A 22,600-nucleotide genomic window follows, 5' to 3' on the forward strand; every position below is an offset into this window, starting at 1 on the left:
TGAAGTTTCATGAGGGTTGGAAGGCTTTTCTAAGCAACAAATTCAAACTTGATGTGGGATTCTCCTTTTTATGCTGTGAATATCATTGGTTAATAAAGGAACTTCTTTTTCTTGTAGCAGAGCTATAGAGGAACAGAGCTAGATGGGTAAAACTAAACTTAATGCTAAAATAAAGGAGGTGAAGTCAGAGAGAAACCATGTAGCCCTGCCAGAGACAGATGCCAGAATTTTATCCTGTAAGTCACAGCCTCATGGTGATACACAGATTACTAGAAATGGATTAAATTAAGATATAAAAGTTAGCCAATAAGAAGCTAGAGCTAAAGGCCAAGCAGTGATTTAATTGATACAGTTTCTGTGTAATTATTTTGGGGTTAAGCAGTTGGAAACCAACAAAGCAGCCTTCCCACAACAATTAGTGCCCAATGTGAAGACTATATGACCAACTAAAATCCACATAAAACCTGAAATCCTAAAAAGTAATCCTAGACACAAAAGAACAGAGTTAAGCATGTTTTGGTCGCATCATTTTCTTGGCTGAAACTGTTTGCTAGAAGCAAGTAGAGGCATGGTTCCTTTAAGAGAGGTTTTCCTGATTCAGCAGTAGCAGTAAAATAAAAAAGCTGGAGTTTTATAATAATATGACCTCTGGCTATTTCAGGAGGCTGAGTATTTAAATGAGGTTTATGGATAGAGTGCTAAAGTTACTTGGTGGCAACATGTGTCAACTAATTATCAGAGTTGAGATGGTGAGGGCAGCTCCCACTTGGCAGTCTCAGGAAATGAATGGACTTCTGCCACTTTGGACCATGTGACACAACCAGATAGATTCATATATATCTTGGTAAAGATGCGGCTTAAGTTTTAAGAAAGTGCTTAGCATTTTAAGAAGCACTCCTGGACAGTAAAGAATTATAGATACACAATGGGACAGTTTCAGACATAAAAGAGCTCTAAAAGAATCACACTATTGGATAAATGTATTTAGGCTTGGGAGAGAGAAGAAAAAAAAGTACAGAGAATAAAAAAAAGGAATAAATTGTTAAAAAAGAAAACAAAATATTTGAAAAAACAGAATATAGACAGTCATAGATTAAAAGGAGTAAAGGAAAATAAGCCATGTAAAGAAGGAAAATTCACAGAGAGTTTGGATTATGTATATTATTGTGTGTTTTTTTTTTTGAATTTTTTGACTATGAAGGAGCTAAGTGCAGAGAGATTTTTCATTTTATGTATTGCCAAGCTAAAACAACATGCATACTTTAAAGGTATCTTGATTTAAAAATATGGATCTAAGGATATGTTGCTTTAGAAAAGAGGTTCTTTTTTTGTTTCCACAGATGATGAAAGCCTGTGGATTCATTTCAGGCTAATGTGGATTGATCCACCAGGACACCCTGAAAGGTCTCTGTGAACACCCCAAAAAATTACTTCACCCAACAAAAATCAGGAAGCAGTTTGGACAAAACTATGCCCATATTCTCAAATATTGTTTATAAATGTTTGTTTACATTTAAAGGGGAATATGTTATAGAGATTAGCATTGGTATGATCTTGGTTTATTGATACAAATTTAAGATCAATTTTCTTATACTGTGTATATGTATATTTATGTTCATGATTAAGGTATTGTGTTTGTGCAGTTCATTTAAAAGTGTAATATATAATTAAGAAATATAGGTTCATAGAGAGTCATCTATAATGGTCAAGCTGGCAGTCATGTTAGTTAGATTTTCTAGATGTATTTAAGATAAGTAGGCATTCTTCAAACCTTTCAAAGACTACAGAATATGGCATTTAAAATGCTTTAAGAATTTAGGACTTTTCATGACAATGAGACACATCTGCTCCTGGCAACACTAATCTACTTCAAGAGGATTTTCTGCATAGAAGAGGATCCTTATGGAGTTTGCTAGCATTTAGGCAAGAAACTGCTCTTTCCTGAACTGATTGATGAATTAGACTTGCAAGACCCACAGAGAAATGACTGCTGAAATTGCCCGAAGGTGAGATGGTTCTTCAGGGTTCCTATTCATGAAATAATCTGTCAGACATTCTGCAGGACACAGGAGAAAGTGATTGACAAACTGCCAATATAGGCAGAACTTTCTTTGAAATTTCCACTTGGGCCTGTAGGCTGAAGATGGATGCCCCAACAGTACAGAAGAACTTTGAGTGACTATCAAGGCAGTGAGATGTCTCTGTCAAATCTAGAGTTTTGGAAGTTGCTTATAATGCACTCTCTGTTTACTTAGGTAATATTATATCCTTCTGGAATCTTTGATGGAGTTGAAGAATGTGTAGTTATAGTTAAAGTTTTCCTTAGTTATGATAAAGATAAAATAGATATAAATATTATAACTGTAATTCTTTCTTGATACATTTTTGTTGTATGTAGTTTTACTATGTTATAATTAAAATGTGTGTGTATATATATATATATGTTCATCATAAATATATATAGTATATAGTTTTATATATATATATATATTTTATTCTATGAAAAAAGTTTCCTTAATAAAGGACCACATTACCACTTGAATAAAAACATATTGCACAAAGTCTAACTTGATAGTATTTAAACTTAAATTTTGTTGAATCAAAACAAGACATGAGTAGGTTTATAATCACCATTCATTAGATGTTAAATCTTTGGCTAATTGTTATTTCTTATTGAGTTTCATTTTCTTCTATGAGATGGAAATTTCCCTAATGATGTTTTGAGACTTGTTATGATATTAAATCCTTTATGTGCTGGTTGTCAGGAAATGTCTCTTTAATGAATTTGGTTTTCAGCCCTTCTCTAATTAAGTCAGAATCATTTGCTAGAAGATTTGAGATAAGATTGCATAAGGAAAAATGCATATATTTGTGTATATTTAGCTAGAATTGCTTTATTTTGTCCTTGAGTTTTTAAAACCACATTTTCAATTAATTAAAATGACATTTTCAATTACTGGTAATAATATGTTTTTACCTTCAGTGAAGTGTATGTATCTAATGTGGTAATCAAGCTGACATCAGCTACAATTTTTAAAAGTTGCTCTCTTTATAATATTTCATCATCATAACAATCCTAGTAAAATAAATTGGTTATTAAATAATTGACAGTTATAAAAAATAAATGTGTTCTCTATAGCTTAATTTATCTTGATAAATTTTATCCATTCTACTCTGATACATGCTTAAATTTCCAGTGATCTCAATGGTTCATTGTTTACACATGATAATGGTATTCTATTCTCATTATAAACAGATATCTCTACTTTTTCAGCTGAGATTCAGCTTGTACAAATCAATAACCATATAATTATTCACTGTCAAAGAAAAGCAACATGAAATTTCAAAAGCAGCAAGAGATTTTTTTTAAATAGTTTCAAATATGAACTATCACTAATTGTACTTTTTACTTTTTCCCTAATTCAATGGGATATATAGTAAGTAGAAACCATGCTTGATGAAATAAAATGATTTTTTTTTTTTTGGTTTCTAATAGAAGATGAGACTGCTATCTAAATCTTTCTCACCACAAAAGACCTTACAAATTGCATTTTAAAAAGCATATAAGAAAACTATTGGCAATTTATATCTGCCTGGAGAAAGAAAGTCAGTGTTCTTCAAAGGGGTGATACTTGGTATTTCAACTCCACTCTAGAGCAGGCTTCACAAAGTAACACATTTTCTCTAGTGTTTACTTTCTTGTTAATATTTTTTATTTCTCTTATTGTTTTGTTTGTTCACTTGCTTTAATTACCATGATTTGTTTTGCAATTTGAAGGAGAATTTCTGAGAAAGTGAGAAAAAACATGAAATCGGTGAGTAGGGGGAAAAAGATGATCTGATAGGAATCTGGAATGAGATTAAAATATAATCATTCAAAATTAACATTTGAATGATAATAAAAAAGAAAAAAGTATAAAATAAAGCCAAAAATTAAAGTATAAATTTGACCCCTACCCACAACCTACACCTTTAATACCAATTTACTAGGTATAGAAGCAGGAATACTTTAACTATTATTGAGGTCACATTTCTGAATCAGCTGTGGGCTCTGTAAATACTTTCACCTGTTTTTTTCTTTTTCTTTTTCATTTTTTTTCTTTTTAACTGAAATTTTGTCTTCATTGCTTCAGAACTATAATACACTAGTATGGGAATGATCACATGAAGTGTCAATTCAAATTGTATTTCAAGAAAAATAAACAGTTTACACAGAATTCCCCTGTAACCCTGGCCAAATCTGAATTATGATGTCAATTACAGCATAGTAGAGAAAAATACTTCTATATTTCCAGTATTCTGAGGTTGAAAAATAAAATACAATGTGATATGAGTTCCAGTATAAAGAAGCCCTGAAGATCATACTACCATGTATGTATATAGATATAAACATTCACAGACATACATTTATTGCTGTTGAATAATCTTTTTGTACTATGCAAAGACGTATCTTTGCCAAGATGCCTTCTGATTGGTTTAATAAAGAACCTAAATGGCCAATAACTAGGCAATATGTATAAGTGGAACTTCCAAGCACAGAAAGGGCTCTGGGAAGAAGAAAGACAAAGAAGCCAGGCAGACACCATGTGGTAGAATGTAGATTAATAAATAAAAATAATGGTTAATTTAAGTATTAAGAGCTAGTTTGGAATAAACCTAAGCTATAGGCTGAGATTTCATAATTAATATATCTCTGTCTTGCTATTTGGGAGCGGGCTGGTGCGCTAGAGAAATACTTGTCACAATATACATATCCATACATATAGGAAGAATCTTTGTAAATACAAAAGAAAATACAAAATAGTTCCCTGAATCACCCCTTGAAAGCAAATGCCAGAATGACTTGTAAGTCTGCCACTACTTCAGAGAGTGGGGGATTTAACTGACAAAGGAAAGGTAAAACTTTACTCATTTTTCTGAAACATTTCTCAAGCTAAATTAAGTAGCAGGCTCTTGCATAACCAAGTATTCTTTTCTGTAGTGTCTTAACATCTTTTCTTTCTTCTCTATATGTTCTGGTTCTTGGATTCCATGTGTCACAGTTATAACCAGAACCAATCATTACACACCTAATTATATTACATGCTAAGATTCTGAAAAGTTTTATGTTCAATAATGCTATAATACAACATGTTTTAAGCAAATTGCTAAAATCTTAGTTTCAATGAGGTTAATAAAAGATTATCCACTAGAAAGATAATAACAAAAAGAGAATTTCTATGGGTAAAAGAATATAACTATAAAAAAATTATCCTCAATAATATCCCAGATCCATTAGTAGAACTATGGTGTATGTATTTGATTGAAAGGATGGTAGCTGTTCAGGTAAAATGATATCCAAGAACTACAGAGAACTAACCAAAGAACTACAGAGGTTAGCTATAGAGTAAGGGACTGGAAAGTGGGCAAATAGATCTCAGTAGAAAAGAGAAATAGAGTACTTATTGGTGAATGGGTTGTTAGAACAGGATGATTAGGTAGGAAAGGGAAGGGAGCATCTGATGATGGGAAAGAAGGAGTCACTATGTGGAGAGACAGCTTAAATTAAGGAACATTTTGAGTGTATTGTGGAAACCTAATATAGTAGAAGGTTCCTAAAATTTATACATATATGAAGACAATTTAAATGGCATTGCCAAATAATGAGGGAGATAAAGCCCCACCAGGCCATCTCTTGTCACTAAATGAATTTTTCAGTTATAGTATTGAGTTAAATGTAATTGACTTGTTGGCCAAAGAAGTCCTATGCTACAATCCACATAACCCTGCTGTTGCAAAGACTATAAATTATTCTCCAGAAACTTACAGAAATATCATTGCTGAAGACAACATCTATACAACTCATTTAATGTGGAGAAATAAAACTAGTGCCTAAATAAAACCTTCACACCTGTTGTCTAGTCTCTTTGGTACAAGATTGCACTAAACAGTCTAAAAAAGTTGAGAAACAGAAACAATTCATCCACAAACCTTTGATCTGAAATGCAGTTCTGCTGTCAAGATATTCTACAATGGAGGCCTGATGCATGTGGGAGTAACTAACAAATACCTTACTTGAGGTAAGACCCACTCTTTGGGGTGCAAACCATAGCCAACACTGCTTAAGGACCAAGAACTCGAGATTAGACAGCCCAGGAATTAAGGTAGAAACAAAGATTACTGTACAAAAAAGAAAGACAGAGAGAGAGAGAGAGAGAGAGAGAGAGAGAGAGAGAGAGAGAGAGAATAAGGGAGGGAGGGAAGGAGGGAGGGAGGGAGGGAGGGAGGGAGGGAGGGAGGGAGGGAGGGAGGGAGGGAGGAAGAATAGAAGAAAGTAAAGAAGGAAGGAAGGAAGAAAAAAGAAAAAAAGTAGTAATAAGATAATTCCTAAAGCCGGGTGGTGGTGGCGCATGCCTTTAATCCCAGCACTTGGGAGGCAGAGGCAGGCAGATCTCTGGTGAGTTCGAGGCCAGCCTGGTCTACAAGAGCTAGTTCCAGGACAGGAACCAAAAAGCTACGGAGAAACCCTGTCTCAAAAATCAAAAAAAAAAAAAAAAAAAAAAAAAAAAAAAAAAAAAAAAAAATTAAAAAATAATTCCTAATGATATTTTGGTATGCTCATAAATCAGTACCTTCCTCAGCCATCATAAGAAAAGCTTCCTCCTTCAGCAGGTGGGAAAAATTCCAAGGAATCCAGCCCAACATTATGCAAGAAGTGAGAGAGGCCTTTTAACAGACATCCTTAAGTGGGATGTTTCCATTAAATCCTTCTCATAAAGGTACAGGGAACTCCAAGGGAAAAGAGACAGAAAGAGTAAGAATTAAAGGGGGTGGAAGAAACCAAGAAAGTAGGGTGCTCTAAATCAGTATGATCTAAGCTCATATGAACTCACAAAGCATGGGGCAGCATGCATAGGGCCTGTACGAGTCTGCCACAAGTACTCTGAGTACATATTGTAGCTTGCAGTTTTCTGTTTTAATGAAATTACTGAAGGTGCAAAACAGTGGGTCTCTGATTTTTTACCTTTACTTGGGATCTTTAACTTCTGTTAGTTTGTCTTATTTTTATGTATTATTTTGTATTTTATTTTGTATTTTATTTATTTTGTATTTTATTATAGTAAAGTATTTTTATTAAAAATTAATAACGAGATATGTTGGCTCATGCCTTTAGTACCAAAATTCAGAGGACAGAAATGGGCAGATTTCTGAGTTGGAGGTCAGCCTAGTTTCTAAAGAGAGTTCCAGTACAGCTAGGCTGCAAAGAGAAACCTTGTGTAGAAGAACCATTATATATAATATATATATATATTAATATTACAACTCCATAGGAATCTTTTGTATCTATTTAGAAATTTAACATTTGAAAATTACTAATAACTGTCAGTAACCTGCTATATAAAAACATTTAGAAATATCATTTATATTAGGGTTAAAATTAAACCAAGACAGAAGTCTGTGGAGGCAAGTCTCAATGTAGTCTTCCAAGCATGCTACAGTTTCAGCATGCTCATCTTGAAAAGCACATGGAAAGGAACCCCAAATTACAATAAAGGAAGATAGGAAAGAGAGAAAAAGGGAAGAAAAGAAAAAAGTTTAACCTTTAGAATACCGTTTATTATGAAATCCATGGTTTTATATAAATTTAAAGTTAACACACTCTATTTTATGGACCTGCTAAGAGTCTTAATATCTACATTGTTGCATGATACTGAAATCTAATGAGATATTAACTTTATAGAAAATAATGCTTAAGTATAATTCTACTGATTCAATGGCTTGGAAGACTGCTCAGTTAGTGAACCAAAAAGCCACAATGATGAGGTCCCACATTTAGCCCCAGGGTTCATAGAAAGGCAGGCACGACTACACAATTGTAATCCAGAGTTTGGAGGGGAAACAGGTGCATCCTGGGTCTTGTTAGTCAATTAATCAAGCCTGACCTGTGAACTTCTGCTGCAGTGGGAAGAATGGTCTCCAAAAGGTGGAAAGTTTTGAATAGACTCCATCCATCCTTTCATCTCCATGTACATGCATATACATACGCTGATTTGTAAACACAAACATTACTTTGCATAGGTTCTAGAGGAACTAAATTGAGAAAAATGAACTGTCCCTAACATGGAAAAAGATAGCAATTCAAACGCAATGTTCATCAGTCAGCTAAAGAGCTGTGATGTGCATTTAAATACATATACGCACTACTTAGATGTAAATTTGGATGGTATAAATCGCTATAATATAGGTTATATCACAGTATATCTATGTATTACACATAAAATATATTAAATTCTAATGTAAATATTAAATAGTTAAAAATAAAAAACAATTTGAAACTTTATAAATTAAAATTTCCAAGTTAGAAATATAAATGCCATTGTCTTCTCTGTCCAAATATAATAAAATAAAATTAGAGGAATGAAAGAGAATAATAAAAGGCTAATAAATAAATAAAATAATAGTATGCAATGTGATGATTTAGGTACTTGTCTAGATATTTGTTGTTGTTTTAGTAATTGTTTTGTTTTGGTTTGGTTTTGATTTTTTGAGACAAGGTTTCTCTGAAGCATTGGAGCTTATCCTGGAACTAGCTCTTATAGACCAGGCTGGCCTCAAACTCAAGAGATCTGCCTGCCTCTGCTTCCTGAGTGCTGGGATTAAAGGTGTGAACCACCATGGCCCAGCCTTTAGTAATAGTTCTTAAATTTTTATGGAATATTTAACCTACATGATATTCTATGATATAAACATTACTTTAATATATTCTAGACAAGTTGGGCAGTGGTGGTGCATGTCTTTTATCCCAGCACTGAGGAGATATAGGCAGATAGATTTCTGTGAGTTCAAGGCTAGCATGGTCTACAGAGTGGGTTTCAGGAAAGCCAGAACTGAAACACGGAGAAACTATGTATTGAGAAAGCAAAAATGAAATTATAAACACAATTTCTGTTATAAAAAGTTATTTAAAATCTTAAAAGAAAATTTCTCAATCATTAATTGTTCATGGATATTAATTTCAGTGTGTTGAATTTATGTTCCAAAAGTGTACACATTTTATTTGGTAATTTAAATTTTAAATGCATGCAAATATATGTTAGATATTTAAAATATAATTCAATATAATGACTCAATTTTAATGTTTTATCTGATTCAGTATATAAAAAATTTTGGATACTATGAGTTTTCCAGAGACTTTGGGAAAAAGTAGGGATTAACTATAATTTTCCATATTGATAACCTTATACATTTAGGGGTTAAATATACAATATCTCATACAAAATTGACTATCCACCAAAGATCACTAATCATTGCTAATAATACCTGAATTAATTTATTTTCACATTTCTATGTTTTGATTACATGATATTTTTGCAAAAATATTGTGATCAAAGTCCAAAAATAGAACATACATTGTCTGTCCCTTCAGTTTGAAAGTTTTTTTTGTTTGTTTGTTTTTGGTTTTTCGAGACAGGGTTTCTCTGTGGTTTTGGAGCCTGTACTGGAACTAGCTCTTGTAGACCAGGCTGGTCTCGAACTCACAGAGATCCGCCTGCCTCTGCCTCCCAAGTGCTGAGATTAAAGGCGTGCGCCACCACCGCCCGGCCAGTTTGAAAGTTTTAAATATCATTAAGTTTTAAGGGAAGTGAAATGCTGGCAGATACACACACAAGTCATAGGGTTGTCCTCCCCAGATGGTGACCTCACTTTCTTCCTTTAAAACTTCCTCTTCCTATGAAGCTAGGCTCCATGAACAGCACCATGATGAATCTAGTTGATTAAGTCTGAAGGACTGGATTTATTTGACTTCTGTGCTATTCATCATCCTCTGTCACTTTGTTTCAACACTTTTCCCTTCTGCTCTCCAACATCTTAATTTTTTTATTATCCACTTTATCATTTCTCTCAGCACAAAAGTGCCGTTCTACTGACTGGACTTTCATTTACAAGGCATTGTTCTACCTCATTTCTCCAAGTGGCAACTAATTCTTTTGAAATATTTGTCTACATTCCTTTGAAAGAGTTTTCTTTTCTTTCTTTCTTTCTCTCTCATTCTAGGACCATTTGAACCTAGCGTTATTCTCTTCATTGTTTTTATTTCTTTTTTCGTCTTTTAATTTCAAATATTTTATTGTCTTTTGTTATGTTTAATACCTTTTTCTTAATGTAAAAAAAAAGAAGAAACTGAAGGACAGAAAAAAAAAACTCATCCAATTTAAAATATACGATGTAAAACTAAACATAGAGTTCTTAAAAGAGGAAACTCAAATGTCTGAGAAACAATTAAAGAAAGAAATGTTCAACATCCTTAGCCTTCAGGGAAGTGAAAATCAAAATTACTCTAAGATTTCATGTTATACCAGTCAGAATGGCCAAAATCAATAATAATAATAAAATTGACAGCTCATATTGGTGAGGATGTGGAGTCGTTGAAAGACATACATTGTAAATGGGAGCACAAATCTTTAAAGTCACTTCATAGTGCTTTATTGGGAAGCTGGGAATAGGTCAACCTCAAGATCCAGCTGTACTGCTTGCTCCTGGGAATACACCCAAAGGAGTCTACATCCTAATACAAAGACACGTTCTCATACCTGTTTTTTTTATATTTATTTATTTATTTATTTATTATGTATACAATATTCTGTCTGTGTGTAGGCCTGCAGGCCAGAAGAGGGCACCAGACCTCATTATAGATGGTTGTGAGCCACCATGTGGTTGCTGGGAATTGAACTCAGGACCTTTGGAAGAGCAGGCAATGCTCTTACCCTCTGAGCCATCTCTCCAGCCCCTCATACCTGTTTTTTGATGCACTAATCATAACAATCAGAAGTTGAAAACAACATAGATGTGTGAATGTGTAGTTGTGTGCAGTTGTGTGTGTGATATATGTTAATTTGTGTATGAGTGCATGTATATGCATTTATGTAATTGCACTTCTGTAGAGCCCAGAAGTTGATATAGGGTATCGTGGTTTAACATCCTCCACCTTGTTCATTTAACCAGGGACTTGACTGAAATATTATAAACTCCAAGAATAACTACTGCCTTCTACCTGCACATAACTGGTTATTTTAGATGTCGTGTGGCCATGCCAGAATTTTTATATGTGTCTTAGAAACTAAACTGAAGATCTGAAACAAGCCCTTTTAAACCACTGAACCTCTATTCCAGCCCCATAATCTGTTACGTTATTTTTAATTTGTTCCTTAAGAGAAAGTAACTTTATGTGTTTTTGTAGTTTTCATATGCACTCCAACCCCTAAAGCATTATCCTCCATATGGCAGATGGTCAAAATTCTGGGAAATAGAAAATTGTCAACCAATATTGAATGAGATTACATAATAACATTATCAATATTAACTATATTATGAAGATAGTAGTATTGGAACACAGATTTTAAGCTTTTGTTCTAGAAAACTGGATAGAATGTGTAAACAGTATAATTATACAGCTGCACATACATCTTTAAATGACAAGATGTTAAAGCAAATCCAGGAAACAGAAGGATTGTAATTATAGACTAATATAGGAAGCAGACAGTTTCCTCATGTCCCTGTCTCCCTGTTGTTCTGACTTTTTCTGATTGTCCAACACTTAGTCAAATTAGGCTGAAACTCAATGTGTAGTTTTACAGTGGTCTCTGATGTGTCACTTCTTCAGAGAAGATGGAACCTAAGGCCAAATCATTTCTTGATCCTCTGAATCAGATATCAAAAAGTCCTTTGAGAACAGGTATCTGAGGAGCTTCCTTTACATTTTCACACTGTCAATGAACCGCTGTAGCTTTACTCATCTTTTTAATAATAATCTGATATAAAATTCTCTTCCATATCATAGGCCATATAATCACTTATACTTGACCATAGCCAACTGGAAGATCGTCTCATAGATTTATATATTTAGTCCCATAGTGTTAAGGTTTGAAAAAAAAAGAGACTTCAAGATTCTCATGTGTTAGATACCTAGTTACTAACTAGAGGTGTTGCACTGGAGAGTTTCTGATAACCCTAAGGTGTGATGCCTAACAGGCAGGCATATGTCACTGAAGACATACCTTCAGAGGTTATACCTGCCCCAGGTCTATTCTTTCTGTTTTGTGTCCACCGTGAAAGCAGTGGCTGCATGTACACAACCTTAATATTTTGCCTCACAGGAGTATAGAAGGAAATGGAGTCAAGTGTTATGGACTCTTTAAGTTTAATGTCAGAAACTGTTTCCTCACATTTCACCATCCAGACAATATTTGTGTTCTATGTCTCTCTAGTTACTAGTCAAGCTGGAAATTCTTACATTCTGTGTCCATACAGAATGTAAGAATTGTTGCATTACCAAGGCTTCTACCAATATTTCAAGTGAAATCAAACATTGTCAGACAGGCAATGTTTTACAGAGTTGGGGTTCCTTTGGGACAGTCCCTCATAAGTTGGTACATAAAACTGTTAGGCTGAACATAAAACTTCAGTGGAGAAACAAGGATGTTGTTGACGCCATGAACACAGTACAGTTACCTAGACAATCAGAGGAATTGAACAGAACTAGGCAGAGGCAGGTGATGTGAGTGAAAAATTAAATGGTCATAGGGACAATAAAAATCAGCATCTTGCGACCTCACATCAACAAATAACATAGAGCCAGGAGATTTACTGTTTGTCTGGCTGATTTTGGTCCTTCTTTGATCTGATTCTAATTCATTATTAATCTATACTTCTCTTTGGAATGGTAAAATTTATTCTGCTTCAATGTGTCTTAGAACAATATTTTGGAAATATACAACTTGCTTTTGATTTTGCAATAGTCTCAGATTTAATGTTTGGCTTGCATTTCTAAAGAGGCATGGTACTCAAATTTATAATCTTGGTAAAACTTAAAATTTTTGGAGTGTTGGAGATAGATGGATTAAATGCAATATAATATTAAATTATACCTTTATAGAATAGAGGCATAATGTTGTATATTAGATATTTAATGCCCTCTGTGTGTTCACATGTAGAAAACTTACTTCCTGTTGGAGGAGGTGATAGAACCTTCAGGACTAACAACCCATCTGGAGAGAGTGGGTCACTTGAGTCATGCTGTGAAGTCAGTGCATAATCCTCAGCCTCCATACCTTCTCTACATCTTGTTGCATGTACTAAGTAGTCTCTGTGCGTTCCTCCATTGCAGTGATCTTCTGTCTCCCCCCAGATGCAGAAGCAAATGAACCAAAGACTGTAGGGAAAACTCTTGAGTTTGTTGAGATAAGTAAATCTTTCCTGATTTTAAATTGTTTCTGTCATGCATTCTGCCACAAAGACAGGAAAGTTAACTTACAAAGACAACTGCCTGCAAAGAGCTAAGTGAATGATAGTCTGTTCTAACATATGCTGCTATCAAGCATACTCTGTGCCTATTTCTTACTCTAATCAGCCAACACACAACAGATAACCTGGTCCTTCTAATGCACCCTGGGTAGGTTCTTTATTGACTTCTGTCTTAGTCTGTTCTCTGTCTTGACAGAAGACTGCTAAACTTTTGTAGCTTTCTTAGAATAAAGTATCAGACATACATATACTACTTTAAATAGTTTTAATTAGTAAAGTTTTCCTTGATAGATAAATACTGTTCTTATCTGCCACACAAAATCCACCTACTTATTTGGAGAACAGATTAATTTTTAAATTGCTAAGATCACTATTCTATACTATCTCTATTACACCATTTTGGTTTATGGTATATTTTAACTTAACCCTTTTATTAATTAATTTTCTTTCCATTTCAACATAATGTTTCATTAAATTCAAACAACAGGAGAAATATCCTTAAGATAGAAAAATGGTATTTTAATTCATAGTTTGAGAAGACAATCCATTATAGCATAAAAGGCATTGCTTAAGCTTCAGTGACTAACAAGGAAGAAAAGAAAAACCTGGAAGGAAATTAAAAACAATTTACTGCCCTCGAACACTTCTCATGACCTAGTTTCTCAGTGTAGGCCACACATTCCGAAGTTCTACAGACTTCTAGAACTGCAGCATCAGCTTTGGACTAAGTATTCAAACACATGAGTATGCAAGAGATACATTCCGTCCGAAAATAGCACCTTCATATAATTTTTACCTGTCTAAAATTAAATGCAGTAGACATTTTTCAGGCAGTTTACCCTAAATTTGTTTAGGATTCTAAGTATTTTGGCCATCAAGAAGACTCAGTAAGTAAGGACTCTAGCCACCTAGACTAATTAGCTGAGTTTACTCCCAGAAGCAACATAGTGAAATGTACAAACCACCTTCTGCTAGTTGTCCTCTGACCTCTAATGCCCATGAGAGCATACATCTACATCTCTAATAATATACATAAAGCTACCTGATGTGCTGTTACTAATATAAAATTTGTTCCCACTTTTCCATTCGTGTTTGCATTGTGGTAGAAACACATAATTCGATATATTCAATATTTTCTAAATTTATTCTGATTACAAATGTATAATCAAAATTTTAACACATATTTGCATAGAAGGAGGCAATGTAACAAAAACATTTATTATTTTAGAACTTTTAACATCCAAATTTTGAAAAAAGTAAACAATATTGACCATACCTTCAGACATCAGTTACTTTAACCCACTGACATCATCAGTATTTATATTCTGCCAGCAAGGCACAGCAAATTGGTTTTTGTATCATGGAATCTGAGTACTATTATACAAAACTGAACATTATAGAGAATTACTTTACCTTTCAAAGGTTTGTTTTTGTTCTACTATATGACATTAGAAACCAATAACAAAAATACTCTAACAAACTAAAAAATTGTGTGAACTAATTCACATTGTGAACTTTCCTAGTGCCTGGAACTACATAATAAGTACAGCCAGTCTTAACTGCTATTATAGGCCACAGGCTCTAATTTTGAGAATAAACTTTTCAGAAGGTTTAAAAATGAAGATAAATTCATGTCAATATTCCCTGATGCTGAAGTATTTGAATGCAAATATAGATTATATGTCTCTTATGATGTTAAATTTGGAAGTGATATTGAGGTATAGAAAAAATTTAAGTACATTTCTTATGCAAAAGTAAAAAGTAGCTACGGGTTTCAAAACAAGTGTGTAAACATGGACTGCCTATTAGTTCTTCAGCCACTCGAATAGGAATAATCACACAGAAATTGTATTAATTACAATACTACTTGGTCAATGACTCAGGCATATATCTAGCTAGCTCTTATATCTTAAATTAACCCATTTCTATTAATCTGTGTATCACCACAAAGCTGTGGTTTGCCAATCAGTTTCTAGTGTCTGTACCCTTCTGTTGGCAGTTTCATGGTGTCTCCTTGACTCCACCTACTTTCTATATATCTCTGTTTGGATTTCCTGTCTGGCTTCACTTTGCTAAGCCTTTGGCAGAAACAGCTTTATTCATCAACCAATAAAAGCAACACATATATAGTAGGACATCACACATCACAAGTGAAATTAAGCAAAAGGAAAATAATGGTTATAAAATTAATGTCTTTTTGGAGACTGATAAATAAAATATAGTAAGTCTGAAGAGTCTGTGGCTATTTATGATAAATGATGAAATGATTTTCTCTTCTCCAGATTTACATGTATGAGAATATCTTAAGTATTGTGCCTTTCTAAGGTATTGTTTGGTGTATCCTTAGACCTCTTTTATGTATTTCATCCCATCACTGTGTGGAATAGACTATAATAATCTTCAATGGTAAAATGAATGCTCTAATAATTCCTGCAGCTATCCAAGGAAGAGAATTGTAGAGATGTTCCTTATATATTTCAAAAATAGAAATGGTGTATTAGGAATATTCCTATGGGCATGGCTTCCATGTTAAAGACTAAAGGACATAGAGCATATGTTGTCAAACTAATTATAAAAACTTATATTGTTTTTAAAAGTGAAGTTCTGAAAAAGCACAGATGAGCTTGTTGATTTGCATATTTCCTATGGTAACCTTTATGTTACATAGTATATATTTATACCTCTATAAAATGCTATAACTCACATTCTTGGGAACTTACCATCTAGATCTATCTTAAAAGAGATTTGCAGTGTGTGGTTTTAAAGGTCTATAAGTACATAAATGAGGGATGTAATCCATGATGATATTTGATGATATGGGACTCACACTGGGACACTGTAAGAAATAGATATTAAATGAATCTATTGAGTTTGTAAGTTCATAAATTCACATTAGGGTCTAAGGACATGGATCTATGATTCAGAGGACTTACTGCACAGACATGAAAAATATAGTTTGGATTCCCAGAAGCCATGTAAAATTTAGTTATTGTGGCAACTAATCATTCCTATAGAGGTACACTTTGGGTGAGGGAGGTAAAGCAGGAGGATAATTCCTACAATATTTTCTCTCATTTTTCTGCAGTGTCCCCAATCTCCTCGGGAAGGTACCTGTTGGAGATCACCAATTAAAACTCTTTTTGAAAAAGGGACATAAATGGGTGAGAAAAGGCAAGTTTCCAAGGACAGGCTTGTGTTTGTATTTTCATAATAACAGGACTAGGTAAAAATCAATACATGTAATAGATTCTTCCAATAGACTAAACTCTTCAAAGAAGATAGGGCCCTGCCTTTAAGATGAGCTCTAGAGATAATAATAATAATTGTGTAGCACATTACACTGCAGGTTAAAATTGGAAAATTGAGGGTTTTATACTATGTTCTCTGAAGAACCAGTGAAATGGGTAATCATAAGGAAGATTTTTGAGAATACAGCTTAAATTCTGATACCACTCTGGCGAAAATAAACAAATGAATAACAGCTTGTATTGATTTCGGAGGCAGCTTTAGCTGAAGTGGTCATTTGCAGTGCTCTGGGACGTCATGTGAAAGATGCAACATACACATATTCTACAAGTGCTATAATTTGTGTCAAGAACACAGATCTCTGACTCAGATTTAAATCTTTTTCTTCCTCAGCTTGCTGAACTGAGAGGTGATGAGACATCTAAAGGCGTGAAGGGAGTAAGAATGGGCATGACCTGTCCTGTCTCTAGAGCCAGCCCGTATGCTCTGCTTCTGACTCCATGGGGTAAACCACACCCTGGCCCTCCTGATTCTGCCACAATGCTTAATGCATAACAAAACCCAAGATGTGTAAACAAAAATAATGCTAGTTTAATAAAATAAAAAGTGCAAAACTAGAGAAACGAGTTCAAAGTTTGTTTCCTTGATATAAAAAAAATGTCCATTAAACATGAAATTTCAATGAACCAGCCACAAATGTTAATAATGAATGTCTCTATTGAAGTAGGCCCATTCTGTTCTTCGACCGGGTGGGTTCCAGTAACTGAACCTAAGTCGTCAGGCTTGGTCACAATTGTGTTTATATGCAGAGGCAGGTTTCCATCCCCAAACATTTTGTTTTCACATCAGAACATAAATCACTTTAGTACCAATGCACCAAGTTCTTATACCTTTCTTACTGTATTTTTGTCCTTTATGATCTCTGCCTCCTGGGCATATGCCTCAACAAATAACTTAGGAGGAAGCTCTCTTTCAAAAACATGTAAACAATTTATACATTTAAGGTGCATAACATATTGTTAATTTTTTTATATTTTTTACATGTAAATAACTTTCAAAATATTTGTTAAAAGTCCTTTTTGAAATAATAATAAAGTTTTGTCTTTTTTCTGTTTTCTCTCTACTTATAGCTCTCTATTACTTAAATCAATAGTTATCTTGATAGGTAACATTCACTATGTATTTTCCTTGCTCCAGTAATTATTTGAAAACAGAATGAAATAAGTAAAAGTTTTACAAAGTGCATGTTCCTACATTTGTTTTACTCACAAAAACAGATTTTTATAAACCCTTCTAAAACATGTCAGATTTATAGTTTTAAACTGAGAAATGTGTTTTTATGTGTTGGTATAAGTGGGAGTTTGAAAGAAATTGACATCAAAAGAAGTCATATTAGGAGAAGTGATCTTGTCAAAGTAGGTGTGGCTTTGTTAGAAATAGGTGTGTCATTGTGGGGCAGGCTTTGAGATCTTTAGTGCTCAAGCTTCACTCAGCATGACCCTCAGTCTACTTCCTTTTGCCTGCCTATCAATACGTAGCAGTCCCTTCTTCAGTATCATGCCTGCAGGCCCCCATGCTTGTCCCCCTTATGATAATGAACTAAATCTCTAAAAAAAAATAAGCTACCACTCCAGCTAAATATTTTCCCTTATAAGAGTTGCCATAGTCATGGTGTCTCTTCGCAGCAGTAGGAACCCTAAGACAGTACATAAAATTAATTTCATGAGCTTGGCTGGTGAGTATTTATTTTGTTTTCAAGATTTTGTCACTATATATGCTTCTATAAGAAATTTGGGGGACTGAAGGAATGGCTGAGTGGTTTAAAATACTTTCTACTCTTGCAGCAGACTCAGGTTTAATTTCCAGCCCCTACAGGGCAGCAAATAACTATCTGTAACTCCAGTTCTAGGAGATGACATGCCTTCTTCTGACCTCTGCCTGCACCAGGCACACACATTGTATGCATGCATATATGGGGGTGAAACAATCATAGCCATAAAATAAGACAAAAACAATAATTTGTGGGTTAAAAGGAATTGTCTGTACTCTGAATGTGCCAAAATATCTGCCATGGATAATTTCAAATTCTTTTCTTGTCAACTTGTACATTAGAAAGTTCTCTTCAACAGAATTGTACATCTTTTGATTTTGTTAAAATCCATTAAAATTGAAAAAATAGTGAATATTTATTTGAATCATTATAATATAAGATGATTATTTTATAATCTTTGCTATCATATCGTGTAAATAATGTTTGATTATGAACCAAACTGCTCATGTTTGGTAATTTTGGTATTAAATTGAGACTAACCAATTCCAAAATCATACATTTTAAATTTTCTCTAGCTATCTACATCAAATCTAAATGTTGACCTCTCTATCAATCATCCCAAATCAAAGTAAACCTTCACTAGTGAAAAGAGATTTTTCAGCAGACTCAGTTCAGTAATAATTATTCCAACACTAAAATTGTTTCATTCAGTGAAACTTACTCTAATTAAATAAAGCTACTTTGGCTCTCACTTCAATAGGCATTCATTTTTTGAAAATGTAATGACCCTTTTACACAGATACATGATATTAGGTCACCTGCCAGCAGTCTTTTCTCAAGTTACCTAATTAGCATTCCTTTTAACTAGATATTGAATATTTCCAAGACTTGCACCATTAATTTTTCTCCCTCATGCATATATTGCATATTTTTCTGCACACTTTTTGGCTCGCAGCCTTTGTAGAAAAGTTCAATTCTAGTCAAACACTACATGAGCTAGTTTGGGGATTTAAATTTTATCATTTTCATACTCAAAATGTTAAGTATTATAATAAATAGGCTAATCACTTAATGAGCTGTACTTTAATCCATGTATTATTACTTTATTTGAAGAAATAAACTGAAAAATTCTCAAGATGCAAACCAAAGTATTGGGTCTACAAATTTCATTTTGGCCCTAAAGGTCCTCTTCAAGTCCCAGATAAAGAAGGAGAGATTGGAGCACCAGCTTCAACAGGAAGTGGAGATCCAGGCGCGCCTACAACACCCGAATATCCTACGCCTGTACAACGACTTCCATGATGCTCGCCGGGTGTACTTAATTCTGGAATATGCTCCACGGGGTGAACTCTATAAGGAGCTTCAGAGAAACTGTGTGTTAGATGAGCAGTATACAGCCACGATAATAGAGGAATTGGCAGATACACTGACATGCTGTCATGAGAAGAAGGTGATTCATTGGGACATTAAGCCAGAGAATCTTCTGCTGGGGTTCAAGGGTGAGGTGAAGATCACAGACTTTGGTTGGTTTGTGCATACCCCGCTCTCAGGAGAAAGACAATGTGCGGGACTCTGGACTACTTGCCCCCGGAAATGACTGAAGGAAGAACATATGATGAGAAGGTGGATCTGTGGTGTATTGGGGTGCTCTGCTATGAGCTGCTGGTGGGAAATCCTCCCTTCGAGAGCAGCATTCAAAATGAGACATACAAGCACATCCTCAAGGTAGATTTGAGGTTTCCTCAGTCAGTACCTGTGGGGGCACAGGACTTGATCTCCAAGCTTCTTAGGTACCATCCCTCAGAACGACTGAACCTGGACCAGATCCTGAAGCACCGCTGGGTCTGGGACCAGTCTCGTAGGATGCTGCCTCCCTGTAATCAGATGGCTTCCTGAGCTCTGCATGCCTCGATTAGTTTGTGTTTTTAATCCAGGCTCTCTTACTTCATCTGTTTTGCTTGTTTTCCCTTGTAAGATGTGAATTGAAAGTGATTAATATAAAAAAAAATTTGAAAGAAGACACATGAAAAGGTGGGTGTGACTTTCTCCCTCCTTTGGTGAGACTCTCTCCTTCCTTTGACATGACTCTCTTCTTCCTTTCTCTTGATTCTTCTGCTCCCAGAGATTGCTCATCAGTGACCTCCTCTACTGATAATGTATTTATCACTCAATGTTGTGTTCAATGGCACTTCACTTAATGTTAGGGACTGCAGACTCTCATACCCTGAACTGTCTATGACCTCTTGTCTACCAGAGTAAACAACTTGTTTTCCTATGCTTGCAGCTGCCCTGAGCCTGAAATCTTGATGCGTTCCTGATAACAAGAAAGTGGTTTCTGGTGGAGTTGTAGAAAATTTTGAGAGCTAAGGCGTGCCACTAATCAAGAAGAGCACTATGTAAGCTGCCCTGGAGCACAATAAAATTGGCATTCTTGCTTCAAGAGTGACCCATATCTCTTAGTGGTCCTTATTTCCCAGACCCTTGCCTGATCGCAGGTCCAGGCGGTACAGGCGCCACAACTTAAAGCATTAAAAATTTGGTACCTTAATACTGTCTTCATTTTCACTCGTTTGGTCCCAAAATAAGATATTTAAATGAAAACTGCTACCTACAGAATCTGTAGACACGATGATCAGTATGTCCACTACTCCTCTACTAGTCATTTAGATCGTCAACGTTGTGTCTAACAAAACTGTTCCCTTTCCATCAATGACACCTTATAAAGAAAACTATTCCCCAACATTTAAATAATCCTTTCCCTTTTTCTATCACTAGTATTACTTTACTCCCTTTCATATTTTTATATTCTTACTATCACTAACTTTTCACTTAAAACACATTTAATCAGTTATTGAGACTATTAAAATAATCTATTTTTTCTTTTTGAGATTAATTTTACAATATGATAATCCATGTGTCTTTTATATTTCACATCGCATAATAAAGACAAAATGTAAAATTATTCCCTACTAAGATCTTTTTTGTAGTACTGCTTCCATCAGAGAAATGTACCCTGGGTATAAGGTCACAAGGAAGTTAAAAACTTAAAGTAATTATTTTTTGTTACATATTTCTCTATTAATCAATTCATTTTTACAGGACAATCTCTAAAATCATGTGGAAGAAAGCTTCTCTAGCTTGTAGTTGGAGTCCACTTGTTTGTTTCTGGCTGCCCAGACCACGAAATAATCACACAGAAACTATATTATATTCAATACTGTTTGGCCAAAAGGTTAAGCATATTTCTGGCTTACTCTTATATATTAAATTTACCCTTTTCTATTAATCTGTGTATTGCCACATGGTTGTGGCTTACCAGGTAAAGTTCTGTCCCTAGCACCTGTCTCTCAAAGGTGGCTAAATAGCTTCTCACTAACTCTCCTTTCTTTCTCCCAGAATTCAGTTTAGTTTTCCTGCCCAGGTTTACTCTTTTAAGCCACTGGCAGAAGGCAGCTTATTTATTCATTAATCAATAAAAGCAACACATATACAGAAAGTCTTCCCACACTACTAGCTCGTGATTATTTTTAAGCTTGGAGGTTTGTTTATTTTCTTCTAAATTTCTAAATGTTCCCACAGTATCTAATAAAAATACATGCTCCAAAATGTTCATGAGTTTAAAATATTATTAAGACTACCACTGGCTTACTATCCTACATATCAAAGTAACAACAGATATACTCTTAAGGCAAACAGACATATCATAAATTATTACACAGAATTCAGGTAAAACAGAAAAACAAATTACTTAAAGAATAGAATGCAAGAAAAATGAAGCAGAATTTATAGGGGAGACAATACTTCCAAGAACATTTTAAAGTTATGTGAGTGATCACATGATTCAGTATTTTATTAATATTATTTTTGGCTAAAATTGGAGTCACAAGTAATAGGAAAATCATTGAAACAAAATCTTTATCCTTCTTTTCATGAGCAATTAGAGGGATACAGAAAATTGCCGGTGAGAATTCTTAGAAATTCCTTCTGTCCCATTTGCTCTTTCCTTCCTAATTCTTAGGTATACAAATATATACATATTCACAATATGTGTATATATGTGTACATTAGATATACAGGTAGAAGTAAACATATATTTTTTCTGTATTTTTAATATTTTTTAAAGAAATTTGCATCTTTTAGATTGCTTTTCTAATTGTAAAAGTACTCATGACTTAATGAGACCAAATGCTATACTAAAATTATTGCTGTTTCTTTCTCTTGATACAAATGTCATTTGTATTTTGTACCAGTATTTGAACTTTTATAATACTATTTTTTATGATTTTTTACTTAACAAGTAAG

The 22,600-nt window shown here is 34.2% G+C and overlaps 1 pseudogene; it reads left to right on the plus strand.

Annotated features, from left to right (window-relative positions):
- Positions 1-12,470: 12,470 nt before the first annotated feature.
- On the plus strand, positions 12,471-20,194 carry LOC130885208 (aurora kinase C-like; annotated as a pseudogene).
- The last annotated feature ends 2,406 nt before the right edge of the window (positions 20,195-22,600 follow it).

The sequence above is a fragment of the Chionomys nivalis genome, chromosome 12, assembly GCF_950005125.1.
Source record: "Chionomys nivalis chromosome 12, mChiNiv1.1, whole genome shotgun sequence".
Taxonomy (NCBI): Eukaryota; Metazoa; Chordata; class Mammalia; order Rodentia; family Cricetidae; genus Chionomys; species Chionomys nivalis.